The 25,652-nt window shown below is 33.9% G+C and overlaps 1 protein-coding gene across 31 annotated transcripts in view; it reads left to right on the forward strand.

Moving 5' to 3' along the window:
• Hdac9 (histone deacetylase 9) overlaps nt 1–25,652 on the forward strand; it is an 844,179-nt gene that overhangs the window by 528,586 nt on the left and 289,941 nt on the right. The window lies entirely within an intron of this gene.

A 25,652-nucleotide genomic window follows, 5' to 3' on the forward strand; every position in this document is an offset into this window, starting at 1 on the left:
CCATTATTTTTAAAAAGATTAACATAATCCCTTGAATATATAACAAGCACTCAATAGATATTAAAATGAGTATGTTTTCCAAGTATAATAGTTATGTCTGTTACAATGAGATCCTGAACAACAAATATAAAGTGACAGCGAATAAATTTAAAGAGAAATAGTAATTAAATGATGTCCCCTTATATGGTAACAATTATTATAAAGCTAACGTGAGGAGCAAACAGCTGACTCAGGGAAAAGGCACTGTATCATGCACACCACATGGGCTGTGCAGAATCTGCAATACTCTTCATTGTTGCCAGCAAAACTCACCCACCATTGCTTCACCATGTGTTACTGTGGATTTGGTTCAGTAGGTTAGGAGTGACTTTTTTATGTCTTTAGGTCATTTGATCTAACACCTAATAACATCCTACAAGGTAATGATACTCTAAGTCACTACAGTATTACATTATAGTGTTAAGAAATAGGGAACTCTGATCATTGAATGTTACACAATAGGTTATCATTCCATTATGCCATATATTTGATAATTTGGTTAGAATTCTGGTAATATTATTAATGCTAGTCATGATTTTCTGAAAATTGCCTTTGGACTGTTAAATAAGTTTATTCAGTACTCAAGATCCTATAGGAAGAGTTAGAGGAATTGATTAAATAATGGTTTTATAGTGTTTATCTGACTTCTGAAGTGTTACAGAAAGTAACTGTTTTAACAAATAGGTTAGAAACATTTCTCCAGAAAAATAGTTTCAGCCAAGCTTTGTTGGTATAAATAATGATTAGTTTTCTTCCTCTAGCCATAAAAAGTCATTTGTCATTGCTGAGGATGGTTGCTCTTGTTCATAGAACTGAGGAATACAATCTTTAAGAATTTATATATGGTTTCATACTTATTTTTCCCAAAAGATGTAGAAAAGGAATTCAGACAAAAAACTTTTTTTCAATCTAGTATTTTAAAATTGTTTTAAATTTTTTATTTTATTCATATGTGCATACAATGTTTGGGTCATTTCTCCCCCTTCAATCTAGTATTTAATAGATACATAGGTGCATAGTATTTTGTTCATTTGGCTTTTCTTCTGGCTTTTTTCAAATACTTGAAGCATGCAATTATAAAGAACTGTAGTGAGTATAAATGGTGGGTGTACAATTGAGGATTTACAATGATATATGATTGAGGTTTATATTTGTAGCCAATTATAGCCAAGAATTTGGAGGTATAAATGAAGGAGATTGAGACTACCATTAACTTTATTATTAATAATTTCATTATGCCATTATAAGGGAGAAATAGAGGAGGGCAACCAAAGATTGTAGGCAAATAAAAAAGAATATTAGGAATGCAACTTTTCAGGTAAGTTAAGAGTGTATTTAGACTTAAAAAGAATTTGTTCTTATGGTTGCATCTCCTTTTATAATAACTTCGTTGAGGCGTATAAACTGTGTTTAGACAATGCAAAGTTTTGGGGTCATCTTGATTTACAGAAAGACTTTTTAACCATTGCAAACCTACAGTGCACCAGGTATGGTCGCAGGCGCTTCATTTCTATTAACTTTATTGGTCCACACATCTACCATCTTGTTTACTTCTTACAAAAACCTTATGAGCTGGTATTAATATCATAGAGCTGGGAGCACTGGGCACAGAGAAGTCAAGTCAGGGTCACCCAGTTAGCAGTAGTCTAGCTTTAATTTGAACCTAGACACTCTGATACTGAAATCTGCATTGTCAACCATGACCACTGTGCTGTGTTGCAGCAGTTCTTTTTATGTATCTAATATGCTTATTTCAGACCAGTTTATTAAATTGTTACTACTTCTCCTCTCCCCATTCCTTCTCCCACTTTTCTCTCCGCTTCCCTGTTAGCACTTACCAAACTGTTTTGGATCATTTATCTCTTTTAATTACTGCTATAAATTATAAGATCAGGATTCTTTTATTCCAATTCACAGATAAAAATTCTAATTCTTACACATGCTATGTTCAGCCATTTTTAGTCCCAGCAACTTGTGGGTTCTTTTTTTTCTGGGCAGAAGCAGTGCTGGGATGGCGTAAAATAGAGGGAATGCACTTGGAGCAACAGGCGGGGTAGGGTGGGGTGGAGAAATAACTTCAACAGCTAAGCTGTCCTTCAGCACAAGGCACAGAGTTCAATTTCTATGCTAGACACAGTCTGCTAAAAACTGTTTTAGCCTTTAGGGTACACTTGATAATCATTTTGACTTAAGATAGTCTGTATAAAATGTTGTAAAAGGGAAAAATGGATTTCTCATTAGAAGGTGCATAAAAATCTTTTTTGAGGGAAATTTAGAAGTTCTGATTCCGTTGTCCTGACAGGGAGCTCAGGAATCTGCGTTCTCAAACCCTTTGGGAGAGTGTGATTCACAAACGGTCTTGGAGATGGCCAAGGGCCCTAACCACTTCCTGAAATATAGCCTGATTTTTAATAGCTTTTACCTCAGATCTCAGATTCTCTGATTCATAGTTTTCAGAATATACTGTCTTGCATATTTTTGAGAAAGTTTTTTCTGCATTTTTGACTCAACAATAGGTTATTCTCACTATATTTTTGCTTTTACTTTGATAGTATCTATTTTTATCTATTCCTCTCTTTTAATATAAATGCTTTCTTAACATAAAATTTACTATTTTAACCGTTTTAAAGTGTAGAAGTTTCTAGAATATTCATTATACTCTGCAGCTATCATCTGTCTAATTCTAGGATGTCTTGTTTTTTTTTTGTTGTTGTTTTTCAGTACTGGGACTTGAACTCAGGGTCTCACACTTGCTAGGCAGGCGCTCTACCACTTGAGCCACTCTTGTCAGCAGTGTTTTTGGTTTTGGTTTTTTGGTTTTTTTGTAATGGGTATTTTCGAGATTGAACTATTTGCCCAGCTGGCTTCCAACCATGATTCTCCTGCTCTCTGCCTCTTGGGTAGCTAGGATTACAGGCCTGAGACACTGGCATTTGGTGAATTTCCAGAATGATTTTATGGTTTCTTCACTTAAGCAGTCACTCCTCCCTACCCTCCACACCAACTCCTGATAACCATAAATCAACTCTATTTCTGTATGACTTTGCCTGCCAGGTACATTTCATATACATGAAGTCACACATCTGTAGCCTTCTGTCTCTGACTTCTTTCACGTAACATTTTCCAAGGCTCATCCATGCAACGTGTAGCAGTACTTCATTCCTTCTTGGGGCCACATGGTAATACTAACTTTTGAGCAGCCACCAAACTATTCTCACCATAGCTGAGCTATTTTACTTTCCCAGTGGCAGTGTTTGTGTTTCCCATAGTCTCCAGTCCTCTCCTTCACATCCTTTTCCTGCTTTTTTTGGTGGTACTCATGCTAATGGGTATAAAGAGATACCATTTTTGCTTTGCTTTCTCTGTTTGACTTAGGATTAATGAATTTGTGCAATTTTTCATTTGCTTATTGGCCATTTAAATAACTTCCTTAGAGAAATGTCTATTCAAGTCATTTACACGTTTTAAATTGTCTTTTTTTGTTGTTGTTAGTGAGTTACAAGAGTTCATAAACATATTTTGGTCATATTTTGGTTACCAGATCCTTATCAGATATATGAGTTACAAATATTTATTACCATTCTTTGCATTGATTTTAACCTTTCTTAATGATGTCCTTTGATGAGCAAATATTTTTAATTTTACTGAAATTGAACATACCTGTTTTTCCTTTAGTTGCTTATGCTTTTGATGTTATATTTAAGAAACCTTTGCCTAACCCAGGATCACAAAGATTTACTCCTCTTCAAAGAATTTTGAAGCACTTGCTTTTACTTTTGTGTCTTTGACCCCCATTTCAAGTAATGTACATGATTTCAGAAATAATTTTCTTAAATTTTTTTTTTTTTTGGATACAGGGTCTTGCTATGTAGCCCAGATGGGCCTCAAACTGACTTTTCTGTTGCCTCCCAAGTGCTGAGATTACAAGCGTGAACCAGTTCACATGGTTTTTCTTGAAGGACAAAATATTCATGACCGTTGGCTCCATTTTCTCTTGCATTGTCTCTGTTTCCTTAGTTCTGGTTGATTTTGATCTTGCTTTTCTGTCCATTCTTGCTACTGCCTTTATTACATTTTATATGCTTATTTTTTTAATTCCCAAAGAATCATTTAAATGCTACCATACTGATATTTATTATTTCTGTTATTAACTGAGTGAAAAAAGTAAGTTTTTGTTTTCTTTAAGGAATGCCTTTTTTCTTAAATCTTTAAAAACTAAATCAGTGATTTTTCTTCATAGTCATGATTTGAAAATCCTACCCTGGTTACTCATCTTCGCTTATGTCTATTTTGTACTTAAATTTCATGTTGCACTACTGTTTGTATTTTTTCTTTGATCTTTGTCCTCTGATAATAGAGTTTCTAGAAAGACTCAGCTTTACACTGCTAACACTGGCAGTCATATGTAGCTATTGAGCACTTAATACATGACTGGTGAGAACTGAGTTATGCCCTAAGTGCGAAATAAACACCAGATTTGAAAGATAGCATAAAATATATTAGTGTCTCAACAAAATGATGTTTATTAATTGCATATTGAAATGACAATATTTTAAATAGATGATGTTACATAACAATTAAAATTAATCTTTTCCTTTTTTAATGTGGCTAATATAAAATTTAAGATTATGTGGCTCACATCATATTTCTATTTATCTAAATTATGTAATATCTTATAAATATATATAAATAAGTTATATTATATATTATATTACATTTGTGCTTTAAATCATCTCCATCTTTTTTTACATTTTCATGATTGATAAATCATATCATATCACTTTGGAAATAAGTAGGCTATAAATCCTGAACAAAGGAATATTAGCTCCTGCTAGAATCTTTCATTGTTCTTAGTCTGACCAGAGGCATAAACCATTAGTGTTAGAAGATATCTCAAGAAATCCGAATGGTTTAAATATTAGGGGTCTTTCTTCTTTACCTTGAAGACAACTCCAAATCTATCAGTTTTATTGTCTATACTACTTTAAGAATAGTTTGGACATTGTGCTAATTTGCTCTCAAAGTTAGTAAATGCATCTGTAAAATGTGCTATTTTTCCTGCCTTTTAATTTTTTTCAGTGTAATTATCCACCACTTAGACGGCAGGCTAAATTATCATGAAGCCACCCTTATCTTCTCTATCTCATAGAAGTAGTTGATCTGATTTCTCCAACTCATCTGAACACCCCAGTCCCTTTCAAATGAGTTCTGCAGAACTTCCCATGTAACTCTTCTTTAACCATAACCTCTGCCCCATTATGTCTTTTGTCTTTTAGGGCTAGGAAAATATATTGTGTTCCTAGCACCACCTGGGGAACCTATGAAGTGCCCCATTAAAATTCATTGGAATGATATTTATTTTTTGTTCCTCTTAAAAAAAGAGTAGCAAAAGCCATCTTATTCAAATTATTTTACATGATCACTTTTTTCCATGAAATACAGAATTTTTTTTTATTTGATAGACTATTTCTTGTTCTGTATCCTTGTCAATAATATTTTCTTTCTTGGCTCTAGTAAAAATAACTACTATTAAATTTTTATTTTCAGCCACTGGTGAATGACTAAAATATTTTTCTTATAAAATTTTATAAAAATGTTTTTGATGTTACTTATAACTGAATTAATTTTTCATAATTTATGTTAATATAAGAATATTTTATTCTATTGGAATATCTGCCACACAGTTTTAAAGAACTATAGCATCTCAAGTAATACATGTAGTCTCTTTATTAATTCTTTTGTTTCCATGTATTCCACTGATAATTTTTGAATATTAGTTCAGAAAGAAGAAAAAGTGGTTCATGTTAGAGTACTATTCTCAAAGTGTGAATCGACTTCATCTCCATGAACACTTAAATAAAGAAAACACTTACTGAGCATGGAAATTCATGTGTTGTTTTGACAGTGTATGCATCAAACTTTGAACAGTCCCATTGTGTGTTGTCTTTGAGATACAAGTGTGAACTGCCTTATAGGCGTAACCTCATAGAGACTATAATATTGAATCTGCAATCAGACTACAGGAATTCTACTCCAGCTCCAATACCTACTAGCAACTACATGTTGAATTAATAACTTAATTCTACTACACCTCAGTTACCCATTTGTTGAATGTGATTGGCAATTATAATTTTATATAAGCTATAAATTCAATTCCCACCCCATGGCTAATTAAATGAGAAAGCAAACCTCAGAAATTTGGCATTGTCTACAAGGGATTCGTTAGATTTGTATCCAGCTCTACTTTTCCTTGGAGTTGCTGTGAAAGAAGAAATAATGCTAAGATTTTCTGTGTCTTTACTTTCTACAAAAGATCTTAAAACTTTTTTGTCCTATATCTAGTCTGGTGAGTGATAAGAGAACTTAGGAGAAATCTTTTTTCCTGATTTTAAAGAGCTGTTTTTCCTCTGGATTACCTTCATTTAACACGATGAGTAATTCTACTTTATACATCTTGTTAACATCCTAAATGTGCATTGGTCTTGTATTGGTGAATTAAATCTCTCTTTGCTTATATTTAAAAAGTACCTTTAATATTCAGTTTTCTGGTACTTGATCTTTTGCTCTGTTTCTTGAATTGTCTGACAAGCTTATGTGAAAATATATGACTTGATTCTTCCACTTTTTTATTTTCTGGGTCCACATACGAATCTTAAATATATATCCATATAATTTTACTTTATATACATACAGTGGGTAGGTGAACATCAGTATGACATTCTTCTGGCTATAAAAACCCAGAAAAAGGCTATCTCAGGAATTCAAAAACATCCAATTTCTAACATCCTGGGTTTTATTCCATGATAATTTGAGTTAAAATTTTAAAATGAGATTTGTACTCTTGTCACTAACCTTCCAAATCTTATTGAGTTTTTAATCTACTTTTCAAAAGTATGACTTACAAAATCCACTCATTGGTTATGTATAGTTTGATGAACTTTGACAAATGTATATACCACAATCTAGACATGGAGTAGTTACATCACTCTGAGGAATTTCCTTCTGCCCCTTTTTAATTGAGCTCTCACTCCCAGTCTCCATCCAATCCCAGGCAACTAGGAGTCTGTTTTCTTTCATTATTCATTAGTTTTCATTTTTCTAGAATTTCATATAGATGAATCATGTAAAAAATTATCTATGGTACCTTTAATACCTATGATATGGGTTTCATTTTCAGCCAGAAAATGCTTCTTCGATCCATCAGTACATGTATCAGTAATAAGAATTTTTTGATTGTTGAATAGTGATTCATTACATCGACATACCTCATGTGTATTTATGCATTGATCTATTGGCAGAAATTTGGGTTATTTCCAGGTGAGGGTCATTATAAATAAAGCTTCTATCAATGTTATGTGTGTATTTCATAGAGATTTGTTTTTACTTCTTTTGAGTAATTACCTGAAGGTGGAGTTGTTGAGTTATATGCTAACTATATATTTAACTTCATAAGAAACTGCCAAATTATTTGTAATTGCTTATTATTTCACACTCACATCAACAATGTATGTGAATTTCCATCTCTAAATGCTTATCATTATTTGGTATTATCAGATTTTTTAAATTTTATGCATCCGGTGGAATCTTATTGCCACTTTGAGTTTTGTTCCTTTAATGTGTAATGATGTTGAGTATCTTTTCATGTTTATTGGCCACTGTTTTAAATAATATCCTTGTTCCTTTGAATTATTCTTATGCTTTTTTAAAGAAATCAATTGAACATATGTATGTGAGCAAATTTCTGAGCTCTATTTTATTCCATTGATCTCTAACTTTATACTGATACTATAGAATCTTGAGTATTGTTGCCCTATAAGTCTGAAAATCACGTAGTATATTTTCTGTGCCTCTTTTAAACATTTTCTTGGTTTTTAGCAACTTATTATTCTTTGTGTAGTATCTTCCTTTGTTCCACTGAGCTTCTTATATGTCTGGATTTGCAGTTTTTAAACTCTTATAACATGTCAGACTTGATTTCTTCTAATCTTCTCATTGCCTGTTATTTTCTCTCTTTTTCTTTTGGGACTACAGTTCCACATCAGGCAGACTTCTTGATAGTGTTTCACAGATTGTTAAGTCTGTGTAATTTTCTTTTTTTCTGTCTTTCAATGTATATCTCTTCTACTGCTGTACATGTCTTTTCTCCCTAGTAAACAAGCTTTTGTTAATCGTACACTGAATTTTTCATTCAATTTTTCATATTTAGGAATTTCTTTTACTTCTGTTATATTTTTTCCATTTATCTACTCTTTATATTCATGTTTTTCTTTTAACTCCTTGTACATATTTATAATATGTATTTTAAATCATTTTGTTAATTCTATTCCTGCCATTTCCAAGTCTGCTACCACTGCTTAGTTTTTTCTTGAATATGGTTTATGTTTTCTTGCTCTGGTTAATGTCTAGCAAATTTTAATCATATGCTAGACATTTTAAATTTGTTGTCTTTCATCATTTGCAACTTTCAAGTTTGGTTTTTAAGTTTTGTTAGGGCAGTCCCATTGTATCCTTGGTTTTCAATGTAGCGTCTCTCTTACTATTTGTGAGTTCTCTGGGCCCCCACTGAATGCCCTGAATGTTTGCTGGGATGGATGACTCCAGGGAGTAATCAATCTTAGCCTAGTGCCCTGGGGCAGGGGTGAAGGTGGAGCAGAAGGGTGGAATTCAGTAAAGCTGTAAAGAAACAAATGTAACTAGTTTGGGGGAAAATAGTGTCTTCAGCTCAGTTTTCCATCTGTCTTCACAGTAGAAGATGCCTCTTACCAATTCAGTTCCTGGGTATTACTTTGCCATTATCTCCTAGGCTTTGAAATTTTTAGGTATTGGTCATCTTTATATTCACATAGTTAATTTGAAAGACAGGCATGGAAAAATAAGCATTAATCCTTGGTTATATGTACACAGATAAGCACAGACTGAGTGGATTTGGGTAACCCATATGTTATTTATTTATTTATTTATTTATTTATTTATTGGTGTAGGGTTTGAACTCAGGACTTTGCATTTGCAAAGCAGGTGCTCTACCATTTGAGTCACACCTCCGGCCCACCCATGTGTTTTAGATGAATTTATCATACAATTGCACAGAATAAACCAAGTGAAAACAATAATACCACCTAGCTTTCAAAAAGCCTTTCATCTCTCAGTTTAAGTAGACTGACTGGCTTCCTTTCTTTTCCTTATTTTTTTCTGGGACTGGGGTTTGAAATCAGGGCTTCCTGCTTGCTAAGCAAGTGCTCTACTACTTGAGCCACACTCCCAGCCCTTTTTGCTTTAGTTTTTTCCTTTTAGATAAAGTCTTACACTTATTTGCCCAGGTCAGTCTTAGCTTCTGCACCTCCTGAATAGCTGAGATCTTAGACATACTCCCCACACCCAGCTCCTTTGTTGAGATAAGGTCTCCCTAACTTTTTGGTTGGGCTGTCCCTGAACCATTGTCCTCTTATTTCTACTTCCCGTTAGCTGGGATTACAGATAGAAGCTACCATGCTTGACCCTTTTTCTAGGTGACATTGAACTCCCTTGATTGCATGTGTTTTCTTAGTTACAAATTATACTATATTTTCCTAGATCATGGTCCATGAACTCAACCATCTTTTTCAGACAGTAAGAAATAATAAATCTAATGAAAAATGTTCTGACCATTATGAAAAAACATAGATAATGGAGTATTTGGAACATATGAATATTGGATCCATAAATGTAACTTTTATAAAAAATGTAATATAATTTATAACTTATACATTACATTGTATGTTTAACGTATTTTTAAAGTTTATTAAAATATAATTTTATGACATAATTTTACCTATTTAAAGTGTACAATCCAATAGCTCTTAGTATGATAACAGAGTTGCATTCAGCACAATCAATTTTAAAACATTGTCATACATGAAAAAGAAACTCCACAATCATTGGTATTATTCCCTATTTCGCCTTCATCCCCATATATCCTCTGTCCCCAATGTCTGTCCCTGGAAATCACTTAGCTACTTTCTGTCACCATATATGTACCTATTCTAGACACATAAAAATATATTCATCCTATTTACCTGTAATTATAGATTGCTTAACCAATATCTCCCTATATTTCCCTCACCCCTGAACCACTCAACTCTTGGTAACATTTTACTTTTCACTTCTATGAGATCATGTTTTTAGAATTCACATATGAAAGCTATAGTAACTAAAACAGCATGATACTAACAAAAAAGATACATAGACTATAGAAGAAAAGAGAGGCCCCATGGATAAGTTAATATATTTGTGGCCAATTGATTTTCTACAAAGGTACCAAGAACACACATTGGATAAAGCCAGTATTTTCAACAAATGGTATTAGGAAAACTGGATATCCACATGCATAAGAATATTAGACACATCTGTCATAACACATGCCATAAACAAAAAGCAGCTCAAAAGGATTACTTAAATGTAAGGCCTCAAACTATGAAATTAGTAGAAGAAGACATAGGAGAAATACTTTGATTTCGAAAGCAAAAGCAGCAAAAACAAAAATAGACACATGAAATTATATGAAAATAGAAAGCTTCTACATAGGAAAGGAAACATTCCACAAAACGAGACAATCTATAGAAAAGGAGAATGTGTTTATAAGCAATATATCTGAGAAGGGTTGATATTCAAGATTTATAAGGAATTCAAGCAACTCAATAGTAACAAGACAAATAACCCGATTTAAAACAAGTAAAACCCCTGATTAGACATTTATCAAAAGGAGATATGCCAGTGGCCAAATAAGTATGTGCAAAAATGTTCAACATCACTAACCAATCAGGGAAATGCAAACGAAAACCACAATGAGGTACCACCTAACCTCACCTCACCTTTTAAAATGACTTTATGAAAAAGAAAAAGATAAATATTGATATGGATGTGGAGAAAAGTGAACTCTTACAGCTTTCACACACTGTTGGGGGTATGTATATTAGTACAACCATTATGGAAAACATTATGAAGGTTCCTAAAAATATTGAAAAATAGCTACCATAGGATTCAGTAATCCCACTACTGAGTTTAAACCATACAGGAATGAAACCAGTACGTAGGAGATTTCTGCACTCCCACATTCAATCTGATACTGTTCACAATAGCCCAATATGGAGTCAGCATCAGTGGCGATTCACAGATGAATGCATAAAGAAAATGTGATACATAAACACAATGGGATACTATTCGGCCATAAGAAAGAATGAAATCCTGCTTTTGGTGACAGTATGGATGACTCTGGAGAACATAATGTGAAGTACAATAAACGAGGCACAGAAATACAAATGCTACACAATCTCACTCAGTTGGAATAAAAAACAGTTGACTGTACAAATTTAATGTTTTCATTTAAACAGACAAGGAATGATCTATGATGATTCTATGTTTCTGTGTCTTAAGTTAAAAGTTACTTTCCAGATTAGAATGTTCTAATTCAGATACCTGTGCTGCAGTTTCCTTGCTTTTATTTTTCCACGAAAATGCTTTGTCACTGGTTTCTTCATGTGGAGTGACAATTACTATTTCATGATTCTTGTTTTTTACATTAGAAATCAGTGCTAATGAAAATCATGATTTATAAAGATGAGTGGCATGTACCAAACCTTGGAAATCCTCCTAGAGACATGAAAGTATGGATGTGTCTAAAATAATGTTATCTTGAAGAAAAGCCTAGAACTGTAATGATGAACTGAGAGGAAATTATTCTATTGAGTAAGAAATTGTGAAGAGCCCAAGAAGAGAGTTTCTCAAAAGATTCTGAAGACTTTTATGCCTTTCAATTTATTTCTTAATCTTCAGTTGGGTAATGAAGAGGGGGGTCTGCAAAAGTGGTGGAAAATAAGCAGTCAATTTTATTTTGACTCAGAAGTACTGAGATTTTTAGCTTATTTGGGACCTTAAAGCAATCAGAATTTTGGCTTCAGTTGAAATGTTGGTGAACCTCAGGGAGTGGGGGGCTTTTCTATCCTCTTTAATTACTGTAGACTTTTAAATGAAATGACTATGAAGAGAATTAGGAAGTGCTTAGACTTTTGGCATTAAAGTCAAGGCCCAAGGAGGTTGTGTGGATACACTTTTTGGTTCTTGGATGGTGTGTTGATACTGTATATTTTTTAATGGTTACACTTTTTCCTTAACTGGAATAAAAGATTTACTGTTACAGTTTGTGTGTGGTCAGGCAGTGGCATATGGAAAAGCTGTTTCCTGCTATTTAATTTAATTAGCCCAATCACGTGCCAGCCTTCAGGCATGTCACTCTGGACCTCTGAGGCCCTTTGTCTGTCAAAGAGATGGACAATATCATGGCTTTGTTTGGTTGCTGGGGATGCTGCAGATAAAACCATTGAAATTCTGACTGTTTGTTTAACCAAATCTTTGCATTTTTACCATTTGGCTTTGATTTTGTTTTGCAAAAAAAAAATGACATTTTGGCCTTGGTAATGAAAAGAAACACTGAGGATTTGAAGAACTTTTGCTCTCTGTGGTTTCCTAAAAGGTTCAGGACATCTTCATCTTCTAATCCAATTTTTTTGTTGTGAGTTTGTGACTGCTTTTTTAGTGGAAACTCAAGGCAATTTTCATTGTGTCATTTTAGCCTTATGTTAGCTGACAAATTATCATTTTAATTCAAGTCTCCTTTTGGGGCTCATGTATATATTTTGAGGTGATTTTCTTCATCTTACTACTTCTCTAAATCTTTCAGTGAATTCATTGTAGAAGAAGAAAATTACAGTTCAGTTTTATTTTGTTTTCATAAACAGTAGCATTTAACTCACGTAGTACTTCAAGAATTGTCACCAGAACTTTTTTAAAGGTTAAAGATATTTAATTTTCCCCTTTAATAATCAAACCTTTTCACTTCTAAATCATGTTTATTATTATACTCCTGGTTAAAAGAGTTTTAAGATTTATGAAGGACAGTTGAAAAGAAATAGAACATTTAAGGATATATGCTATAACTTAAGAAGTAAATTTGCAGCAAGGAATGTTGCCCAAATTCCCAGCAGATTTAACAACTTCCATGAGTCAAAGTGACTTGTCCAAGGTGATAAGCGTATTTTAAACATCCAGAGTTAAAAATTGGGTGTCTCAAATTTGAGGTTCTTAATTAAACAATGCTATATGCACAGCTTGAAACTTCAGGTAGTTTGCCAATGGACTTAACCTTGTACCAATTAAGTTACGAGTTTCTAGTGTATGTCAACATCCTAGGTAAGGAGATGAACCCCTTCCCTCTGACATCTCTTGGCCTGTAGAGCAACCCATAGGATCTATACTGAATAATGACAAACTGTATAAAATTATAGACCATTGTGGTTTTTTGAAAGGAAAAAAGTCTATATTAAGATTTTTTGAGTGAATTATTGCCAAATTTCATTTTGGTAGGACTTATAAGTGAGGTCTTTACTTCTGATTGCTGCTTTTAATTTAGAAAAAAAGGTTAAACTGGTAAAGAAAATAATTTAAAACTTAAAATGTAAACACAAGTACACCTCAAAGTAAACATTGTATTCTACTCCTCTTCCTCTGCTTCCTTCTCCTTCTCGCTCCTTTTTGTTTTTGAGACAGTCTTGCTCTATATCCCAAGCTATTGAACTGACTATGAACCAAGTAGACCTGGAATTCATGATCCTCCTGCTTCATCCCTCTAAGGGAGGACTACAGGCATGGGCCACACGTGTCTGTTTTCAGATTCATGGTTTGGTTCTATAGTTCTGTACAAATGATTAATTTTTCAATTTCCTTTTCTTTTTTTAAATTATTCATTTATTCATATTCGGTCATTTATCCCCCCTGCTCTCCTCCCTTACCCTCTCCCCTCTCCCCCTCTCAGTTCCGGGCAGGTCCTATTCTGCCTTTATCACTAATTTTGTTGAAGAAAAGACACAAGTCTAATAAGGAAGAGAAAGCGTTTTTGCTAGTTGAGTTGAGGATAGCTATACAGAAATATTCCTAGCATTGCTTTCGTGTACACATGTGTTATGACCCATGTTAATTCATCCCTAACTGATCTTTGCACTGGTTACTTATCTTCTTCTCATGATAACCTGTGTCGCTTTAAGGTTTCTGTATCAGCTCCTCTGGAGTGGGGACATCAAACGCTTTCATGTTTTGGGTTTTCTACTTATTCCTGTATCTCTCGTATGTGCTCTCCCCTTGTCAATTGATCCAAGTCCAACCACATTCCTGCATTTGCCCTAGATCTAAAGTCTGCATATGAGGGAGAACATAGGATTTTTGGTCTTCTGAGCCTGGCTGACCTCACTCAGAATGACGTTCTCCAGTTCCATCCATTTATCTGAAAATGATAAGATTTCATTCTTTTTCATGGCTTAGTAAAATTCCATTGTGTACAAGTACCACATTTTCTTGATCCATTCATTAATAGTGGGGCATCTTGGTTGTTTCCATAACTTGGCTATTGTGAATAGTGCTGCTATAAACATGGGTGTGCAGGTGCCTCTGGAATAACCTGTGTTGCTTTGCTTTGGGTATATCCCCAGGACTGGGATTGCTGGATCATATGGCAGGTCTATGTTTAAATTTGTAAGAAGTCTCCAAATTTTTTTTCCAGAGTGATTGCACCAGCTTGCATTCCCACCAGCAGTGGACTAGGGTTCCTTTTTCCCCACATCCTTGCCAACACATGTTGTTGGTGGTATTTTTGATGATGGCTATTCTAACAGGGGTGAGGAGGAATCTTAGTGAGGTTTGATTTGCATTGCCTTTATTGCTAGAGATGGTGAGCATTTTTTCATGTGTTTTTTGGCCATTTGAATTTCTTCTTTTGAGAAAGTTCTGTTTAGTTCAGTTGCCTTTTTCTTTATTGGTTCATTGATTTGGGGAGAGTTTAGTTTCTTAAGTTCCCTGTATACTCTGGTTATCAGTCCCTTGTCTGATGTATAGCTGGCAAATATTTTCTCCCACTGTGTGGGTGTTCTCTTCGGTTTAGAGACCATTTCTTTTGTTGTACAGAAGTTTTTTAATTTTATGAAGTCCCATTTGTCCATCTTTTCTCCTAGTTGCTGTGCTGCTGGGGTTCTATTGAGAAAGTCCTTGCCTATACCTATTAGTTCCAGAGTGTTTCCTGCTCCTTCCTGTAGTAACTTCAGAATTTCAGGTCTGATATTTAGGTCCTTGATCCATTTTGAGTTGATACTAGTTCAGGGATATAGTTTCAGTTCTTGCAGGTGGTTAACCACTTTTCCCAGCAACATTTGTTGAAGAGGTTGTCTTTTCTCCATCCTATGTTTTTGGTACCTTTGTCAAAAATGAGGTGGTTATAGTTGTGTGGATTCACATCTGGGTCCCCTATTCCACAGGTCTTCATGTCTGTTTTGTGCCAGAACCATGCTGTTTTTATTGCTGTTGCTTTGTAATATAGTTTGAAGTCAGGTATTGTGATACCTCCAGGATTGCTCTTTTTTCTGAGTATTGCCTTGGCTATTCGTGGTCTCTTGTGTTTCCAAACGAACTTGTTGGCTGTACTGGGGATTGACATCAGGACCTTGTGCTTGTTAGCAAATGTTCTACCACTTTAGATATGTCTCCAGTCCTTTTTGCTTCAGTTTAATCTTTAGATAGGGTCTTCCTTTTGCCTAAGGCCCACCATAGATCTCAACCCTCTTACTTTCATCTACTACATAGCTGGGACTGATTATAGATGTGTACCACCATATCCAGTATGTTTTGTGGTAGTAGGGTCTTGCTAACTTCTTTTGCCCAGGCTGGACCTGAACCACCATCCTCCAATCTCTGCCTCCCATGTAAGTGAGATTAAAGGTGTGTGCCACTACACCAAGTCAATAGTGTGATTTTTTGAAGGCATGGACATTTATACACACACCCACATATGCACACACACAATCACACATTGGTTTTAGAATGAAGTAACGTCCACTTAAGAAAATTCACTTTGCTGGTTATTTTTTAAGAATGAAAGTTTTAAGTGAGCAGCATCCATATTCTCTAAAAATATGTACTTATGGCAGAAAAAAGTCATTTTTCATAACTGCTTTCAAGTTCTAATGTTTTGTTTAAAATATTTTAAGGTATGATATTGATGAAGTATGAAATGAAATCAATTATGAGATGACAGCTCAGAAATATGCATTTCCTTAAAATTTTTTAAAGAAAAACTATTCGTTTGCTAACTTAAAGGAAGATCCTGGAATAAGGATATTAAAATGACACATTTTTTTCTTCTAGAAAATGTAACTGCTGTTTTAGTTTTTTGTTTTATAAAAATGGATAATCAAAAAAAATTGAAAAACAAAGGGAAAACTGATAACTATGTTGAAGATAATTGTGAAGTTTCAAACAAATATTTAGAAATGACAAGCTGTGTCAGATTCCTTGTAACCAGACATGATGAAAGTAGGAAGGGTCTTCAAGTTCCTAACCTACAGTTGTAATCCTCTATTGTCCACTGGGTGACTGAAAAATAGCTTCCATTGATAATTGTAGTAGGTGTTTGTTTATTTTATGGTCAGGAAAATACCTATTATTTTTAAGAAGACTGATATGGCTTTTGTATTTTTTTCACTCACTAAGAGGAGGATACAACAGGCAAAAGCAAAATTTTTAATTGCTTAATTTCAGCTCTACTTGTTAATAAATTGGAAGCATCAAAATTTGAGATATTAGATTTTTGAGTGTGTTTTGTATTAATGTACTTCCATTTGTGGATTTTTAAAAAAATTTTCAAGTTTTATTTATACCAAAACAAGAGAATGTCTAAGCCATGAAGATCAGAAGACAATTTTGAGCAAACTTAGTAACAACTAAACTTGTTATGAAATCTATTTGTCATGTTACTGGAAGAGACTTGATTAGCACACTAGCTAATACCTTTTTGATGATTTAAAGAAATCTGTGCATTTACATCAAGTAAGGTATCTAGTTTCTAAATGATACATCTCCTAATTTTAAGTATAATACCAAGGTAGTAAAAATTAACATAGATTTATTCTTCAATGGTTTGGAAACCTTATTTCTTACCTCATAGGACAGTGGCTTATGAAGTAACCACATACATTCCCCCCCATATTATATGAGTAATCTGGTGCCTTTGTATGCTTTTCCTGATTGTGTCACTGAAAATTCTCCCTCCAAAAGTATGCCCTAAAACCAGTCTTCTAGTTGCTTAACCATGTTTCTTTATTTGAAATTTGAAAGAAAATAGTTTCTTCCATAATGAGCTTCTCTCTCTTCACTTTAATGTGCCCTTCTTCCACATGTTTCTTTTCCTTCTTAAGGTTTTAACACTTTTTTGTTATTGTTGGATAAAATATGGTGGAATCTCTCTTTGAAGATAATTTATGGAGCAGAAACTGTCCTCCACCTCACTATGATTCCTTACCACACCCTCTAGAAAGGTTAAGTGGAGTAAGTAGAAATAAAATGATACTGGCAAACAGCAGTTCTCGAGCTACAGAATCTGCTGGTGTATTGCTGGGAAGCTCATAAAATGAAGTGTCGTTATGCACTATGCTGTGCCTTCCATCCTGTGTCCAAATACATCCTGTGTCCAATTACCTGAGGGAAGCAGTTTCCCAGCCAGGCTGGACTGTGACCTGGAGAAGCAAGGATCAGAAGTGCAGGCTTTGCTTATGCTTAGCCACCAACTGGATTTCTAGGTGTTGTGTGCCTCAGTTTCCTCATTTTTTAATTGAAAGTTAATCCTCACCTTCTTTGAAAGGTTGTACTTTGTCATTCAACCTGACACATTAAGGATGATATTTATCCACAACTTTATTGATAGCTGTCAGGCAGATAGACCAATACTGAATGGTCACTTTAGTTTTCAATTTTCTCTCATTTTTTCTTTTATGTTCCTATGATTTCTTTCAAAATATCAAGTGGTTTAAATAAAAAGCCTTGCTGAATGTTTAAAAAAAATGTCAAGTGAATGTTAATTTACTATTTTTAAATGGAATTGGCAAATAGATGTCCTCCTGAAAGAAGGGAGATGGGAGAAACATGTTCAAAGCCGACAGTTTTCTTGATACTTCCCAGGAACAGAAATAACCCAGCTAAATCAGTCATTAAAGTGTGTGTAAAAATAGTTTGCATGTGCCAGTATTTTAATTTTTTTTACAGAAAACACTATTAAAATAGTATAGAATGACTACATTTTATTAATGGCAGACATGTTCAATAATTGACAGAAATATTAACAATAAAAAGTAGTATTTAATTAGAGCTAAGTAAGTCTCAAACACCATACCCAGTAATCTACATATATCATTTATTCATTGTCCTTTGTTTACAAGCAAAGAAGTAGAGGCTTCAGAGTGGTAAAGTAGTTGCATAAATGCTTGTATGGAAAACAATGATAGAGTTCACTTTGCAATCCAAGTTCAAATCCAGAGAGGTTGTGAGGCTTGGAGTCACACAGCCAATTCATGGAACTGTTAATGATTGAGTTTTCCAAATGTTCTGTGCTTTAATATAAATAGTGAAATAATATGTATGCTTTCTAATGTTTTCAAAATTCTTAATGTGATTTTGTTAATGTGATTTCTGTACACACTCATTTCCTAAGTCAATACATTTTATAGCACAGGCAATAAACTGCTGAATTTATAAGCTAGTACACTGTACAACTGATTTAAATAGAAACCATGTAAATAAGCCTCCCCAATTCACTTTTCATGCTGGTTCCATATATATATATATATATATATATATATATATATATATATATATATATATATTTGCTTGAAAACCACAAACTAGTTTAAGATTCTTGCAACAATATATACTCAACATATACCATAATACTTTAAAATTATAATCAGTAATATCATAGAATGCTCATTGATGGAAAAATTCTATATTGAGTTTTACCTCAATTACCTGTGCTGTTGAAAATGAGTTTCGTGCATTTTGTCATTCAGGCACCTTTGATATTCACTAAGGAATAAATCTTTTTGGTATATAGAGAACAGATCCAATGAGGTGACCTCAAGGACCTGAAGGTTAATTAATGGCCTGACTCAAAATGAATAGTAATTCAGAAAGGGAAAGAGAGGGGAAGCTGGGCATTTCTTCAGAGTTTCATGGCTAGTTGGATAGACAAATTTTATGTTTTCTCACTAGAAAACATTTTTCTCCATTGTATGTTGAGGTGTAGTGGCTTAGAAAAAAAAGCCTTCTTAGTCTTTACCTAACAAATTATCCACATTATTTAGTATAAAGTCTGTCTAGATACACTATTTATTTTATAGTTTTTCCATAATGCAATGTGTGAAGGAGTGAAGTGGCTATCAGATTTCCCTTTATAAGCTAAAGAAAAACATGGAAATCCACAAACAGCTTGAATAATTTAAAAATTGAATAAAATGTTAAAATTATAAGAGCTTACTTAGGTATGTCTGAATACTAGTCAGAGTAATATCGTTCTAGTCATCATTTTGATATTAGTCCATGATTAATTGTCTTAGTTTATCTACAGGGGAATTAAAAAATAGGATTGCAAAGAAGCATCAAAAAGATCTTGCTCTCAGACATCAGCTAAAGATGGGGGAGCATTGCTGTGGTATAAAGTTATAAGTCTGTTCAGTCTTAGTTTGACCAGTGACAGAGTGCTTCTATTAACTTCTAAATAATGAACATTCCATTTCTACACTGATTTTATGATTTGCTTAACTCCAATTCCAGTTACATTTTTCCATCAAAAGTTTTAGAAATATTCTTACCATGCCCCAGATATTGCTGACAGAAGCTGACTTATGAAAAATTTCTTATTTATTATTGCTAATAGTTTTCCTTTCTTATTTTGATGTAGAATTCTGGATTCACTTATAGTTGGCACACAGTTGTTCATGTTTGCTTCTTTCTAAACCTCCTTCTTCCAATAACCAATTACCTGACTCATATATCCTTTCAAATAGGCAGTAATTGGTTAGACAACTACATCCCACTTCTCCCACCGAAAAACTAGCAGAAGCACACATTCAAGGGAAATGTCTTTTAGTTTATCTTTAAATTGGAGCAGGGCAGAGGTCACTAGCTGAAAGGAAGTCAAAATGACAAGGACCCTAACGGTTCCAAGGAAAGGTTAAGACAAGTAAATATCTTTCCATAAGACACTTGGACTGTTGTTAGCTACCTAGCACAAATCATTTTCAAGTGAAAATAAATTAAAGCCACTGATTTAGAAAAAGGAAAAGAAGGGTAGTTTAATTTAATGGAAGTTTCAATTAAAGTCTAATTTTACTGTTTTTCAACCTTTTTTCTCTCATATAAACTATTAAGACCAGCTAAATTAAAGTTCACAAATGACTTGCATTAAAAAATAACTTATAAACACAATCGATACAAAAAATTGGTTGCTAGAGTCAGCCTCAAGGAAATCCATAATTTGGATGTTTGGAAATTTTCTCTTCTAAAAATTATAATAAGTTCATAGCAAACAATGTTTTTCTCTCACTGTGGAATATCACTATATGATAGATAATGAGTCAAAACTAAGGCATGACAGAGAGTGCCTTTCATTACAATTTTCAGAACAAAATCAGAAATGCCATTAACTTTTCTATAGGATGTGGCCAAGAGGCAATGTTATAAGGGTGAATAATAATTGCTGCAGAGGATCTAAAAGATCAAAGAATAATGATTCACATGGCAAAAATCAAAATATAATTACAACCAGTGGTCTTTTCAGGAATATTTTAGAAATATACAGAAATTTATCTTGACCAACAAAGTTCTCTTAGTCAGACAGTACCTGATAGTCCTGGAACTTTTCCCAGTAAGAGTAAAGGTTTTCTCAGTTTATGGTTTTAAAACAATGTTGTTTCTAGCCAGTTTTGTGCAACCCTGGTAGCACCAAGGACTAGTGGTCAGCATGATGGATTTACAGTTCACATTGTGCTCACGGCTGTTAAGATCATGAGCAGCCTAGTTTTCATTTGATTTAAAGAGGATATTGTTGTTTCCATTAGTGGCATGTTCCCCCATGGCTATCATTGGCTTAAAATAAGTATTTTTGGTGGACCTGTCAATTGAACCCAGGAAGAGAGAATAATCCAACTTTTCCAAATTAAGAAAAGGAATCACAGTCTTACATATGTCAAATAAGAGAGGATACAGGTTTCATCATGATATGTGTAAGGCAAGCTTTCTTGGGTAATTTTATACCTTGAATGAAGATTTATAGACAGCAAACAGTGGTGTTTCAGCAAATGGCCTGAGGATCCTTGAGAGAGAAAGGGACTGTAAAAGGATGCACCATGTTTGATGCTGGTTCAACTCCAGAACACACATTGCTGCCTGTTTGTCAACTCTTTCAGTGAAAGCCTCCTCATTAGAAGGTATCTGAGGACCTTTTAAATCATATTTCTTACTCCCAAATGCTAGATGAGAATTGTAGTACCTCAAAATGCCTGTGAGGAGACATTAAGAGAAGTTACTGGCAATGATGCTGAAATGGGTCGGCAAGAATACGCAGGTAGGAAACTCAAGTATTTATAAATTATATTTCAGTCTGTACACAGATTGTGTGACAGGACAGTTTGGATATTTTATTTTTGTTTCGGAGAGAAAATGTTATCTTTAAACTTGAACTCTCCTTTGCAAATTGCTGCTGAAAACGTGTGTGAGGGTAGGTATTAACTTTTCAACTTCAGGTATGTCTTTAATGCTGGCATTTCTGACCTAGACCTGTTTTTGTTTTCTTGCTGAACCAAAACAGTTCTGTTCTGAAAATGAGAGGATCCCCCTTTATGTTTTCACCAAAGTCACATTGCTATTGCACATTCCTTTTTTAAAAATGTGGCTATTTTATATGCATATGTAATATATTACATATATAATAATAGTACTTATAGTATATATAGTGCATTACATTTTTCCTAGGAAGAGAAAATTATAATTATTCAAGAAGAAGCTTCTTTCTAAATGTGTGTGAAAAGATAAGATAAAGTGACAAAATTTGCATGTTTCAGCTTTGTGACTTTTTTGCTATCCTGGAAAGATTTCTGAGCAAATGCTAATTTTATGTGGTGTCAATATTTTCACAAGCATATGACTTTTCTTAACTATGAATGAGACCCATATAATTACTGATGAAGAAATGTGACTGAGACAGTATATGTAGGAAATGTAAGACATAGCAAATCATCGAGATCAATTCTCACACTCAAACTCATTTTTTGAGCCAGGTGTGATATTCCACACCTGTAATCCCAGCACTTGGAAAGCTGAAGCAGGAGGATAGCTCACAAGTTGGAGGCCAGACTAAGTGAAGAGAGGAGTGGAGGAAAAGCTCATTTTCTGAATGAGATGATTGGTACTTTTTGCTTCTGGTATAAAAAAAGTTCTCTCTATTTCAGTTTTAATGTGTCCCAATAAATGCTAACAGAAGTGATTTCAAAATCTGAATATGTTTGCCAAATTTTTTCTGATAGTTTGTGGGTCATTTCGTATTGCTTCTTTGATCTTACACTCATTTTAGTACGTAAGAATAGAGGCACTTAAGTGAGCAGTGTAAAATTTATGTTCCTCTTCTCATGGGCTATTAATGTCTTGTTACTGTGAGATGAAATGGGTTGCTTCCTGGTGTTTGGCTTGATAGTATTTGGTTTATTATAGAACAAGAAAACAGAGAACCCATCTAACATGATTGTTGATGTCCAGCTATTCTTTAACATACATTCCTTTTGGTTATTACCAAATTTATCATGATTAATATTTTAACATTAATGCATCCTCAGTCCTATTCTCTATTTTATAAGAGATAATCCTTTAGAATGGATACTATTCTAAATAAAATTTGCATCAAATGTGTAGCTATATAATTCAATTATATACAGTCATCTGTGATCAAAGGTCAAAGCACTGCCAGTGTGGGGTAGTCCATGTTACATGATCTAGAAACACCAGAGGAGCCACTGAAAGAGAACTATTCATTTAGTGCAACACAAAGGAAAGAGAGTGGATTCTGCCTTATATTTGAGTCCTGGCCAGGCCACTTCTCTTGTCCTGAGGTCTTAAACTCTTATGGCTCAACTTCCTTATCAATGAATGGAGTTAAGGCCTGTCTCCCAGAGTAGGCATGAGGCAGACAATGGTGAGATGCCTTATTTCTGGTACATTTTCAGAGTTGATGTTCATTCTGGTAACTGAATATTGGAAAAGAATGTAATTCCACTTTCCCTAAAAGCACCAAAAGGAGAGAGGCTATATGATGTAATAAAGAATTTTCTAAACTGTGTGTTTTGAAAAATCATTCCAGAGACATGTTCCCTGGTCTAATGAGTTTTGGAAAATTTGAATTCTATGTCAACCTTGTGGAGACATCCAATGTACTCTACTATATTATTGACTCTAAGAAGTCCTGCAACGAAGTAATATATGCACATTGCAACTTGACATTAAAAAAAAGATCACAATATTAAAAAATGTTAAGGTTATGTGGAATGAGCTTTTTAAACACTGACCTGGGACATTAGTCATAATTTTTTAATTCATCACATTTTATTTAGTCTTTAGTAACAAAACTGAAGTGAAATATAAACTATAACAAATTATCTCTTTTAATGTTTTTGTTTGGCAGGTGGGAAAAAGAAAACTTGGGTCTAAACTCATTTATCTTGGATTAAGTTAGGTTTTCCTTGCTAATCTCTTTTTAAAGACACTTTGTAGGCCACAACAAAGTAATGAAGGTATGGGTAGTAAATGTGTTTTTGTCAGCATGGCATGGATAAGTTTGGTTGTTTGCTGTTGCTGAATATAAACAGAGTTCTTGAAACATAACATAGTTGACAATATGGTCTTTTTCTAACAGCTTATTAAAGTGCTTATTTATACTTTACCTTAAAAAGGAAAGTGCCATTTTTTGGTACTATTAAATGATTGGTTTTGCTTTGCCATTTCTTGGGGGAAAAATGTACATTATAGTCAGGCATTTTATTTATGATAAAAGATGATAATCATATTTAGTAGCTAGTGATAGACATTTTTATGCGATATTGTGTATAATATACCATTTTATATAGTAAGCTTGTTTTTGGTTTTTTAAAATTTTTATCATGCCAAAATTTATAGAATATAAACATTGATGCACTTTCAACAGTAGTTAAGAATATAAAATTAGATCAACTTTGATATTTTTAAAGCCCTGGGACCCATAAAAACAATAAATTAAGATAAAATAATATCCAACACTTACTTGTTACGAGGAGAGATAAATAGCCAAATAAAAATCTTTAATTCTGTTTTTCTATTTGCTGTATTATAACATTTTTCTAATACTTAATAGAATTCTGAGCTACATTTATTAAAAGACATCTTACTAAAGACATTCTTTGACTTTCACATATGGAAAACATCCTTGAGTAAGGGAATATATTAAATTTAAGAATTTTACCTGAGCTTTTTGAGTGAACATCATACTGTTGCTATTTTTAAGAAGGTCAATATATTTTAAAGGATGCATATGGTATGTCTGTTTCAACTAAATATTCAATGTTAGGCAAAGGTGACATAATTTACTCCTAAAAAGAAAAATGAAAAGTCGTCCCCACACTGGGAGAGAGATCAATGCTTCTGGTCCAGCAGCAGAAGTACACAATGAGCAGTTGTCCAGTAGGGGATGCTCACAGAGCAGGAAGGCTAGATGTCATAGCCACATGTTTCAGGACTACAAGCAAACTGGAATTTCAAGTCCACTCAAGTGTCTTTAGTCAAAATAATCTCTTCATGTCCTTCAGAAGTGACCCAGTCTTTGATACCCATCCTAAGAAAATAGTATGTATAAAATTAAGAAATCACTAAATGAGTCATTTGAATCATGTCATCTGCCTTATAAAATGACATTTTACAAATCACATTTCATATGTTGCTGTGCATGAGTAAGGGGGAACTTATAACTCCTTTTCCAAACAGAATCAAAGTGTAGTTAAATTGTTTTAAACATGGATTTAGAGAATGAAATTGAGGGTAGTAAACTAGTAGCCAAGTAAAGCAAAACAGGCTGGAATGTTGGTAACCGATTGCACACATAGGATCCAAGCAAAACGTCTTGAATTGCTAGTACTGTAATGAATTATAGTTTTCACGTTTGTATTTTGCAAGTGAAAACAGCGCTAAGTTTAGCCTGTGAAATAAAGACCAGATGATGACATTTTTAACTTGCCCACACCTATGATGACCTGATAGACTTGCTTCTTTATGCAATAAATTGGTTAATGAGACTAAAGTGCACAGACACTCCAGGGTCAGAATGCAACTGTAGATGGGAGAAAATAACAGAGGTAGGCAAGGGGTTAACTGTCAGAGAGAATCTAATGCATGTGATGATTTCTCTCCTTTTCTTTGTCTGTCTCTGCTCACAAGTAGAATCCATACCACACTCGGCTAACACCCAAGGGGCTATCTCATTTTCCTCAAGTTAATTTTCTCTCTTTAACATAATGAGATAAATGGCTGAATTGTGCTGGTATCCAGGGAGTATTCAGAGGACAAGAAATGGTTAGGAGCTGGTTTATCTCCAAACTTCATTAGCCTTTTAGATAACTAATGTAGGGCACCCCATTTGCCTAAAAGAATTAGGAACTTCTAAGGGATGATGGAACTCGGCCTCTTGTTTCAGAAAG

This window comes from Castor canadensis, chromosome 2 (assembly GCF_047511655.1).
Source record: "Castor canadensis chromosome 2, mCasCan1.hap1v2, whole genome shotgun sequence".
NCBI classification, from domain to species: domain Eukaryota; kingdom Metazoa; phylum Chordata; class Mammalia; order Rodentia; family Castoridae; genus Castor; species Castor canadensis.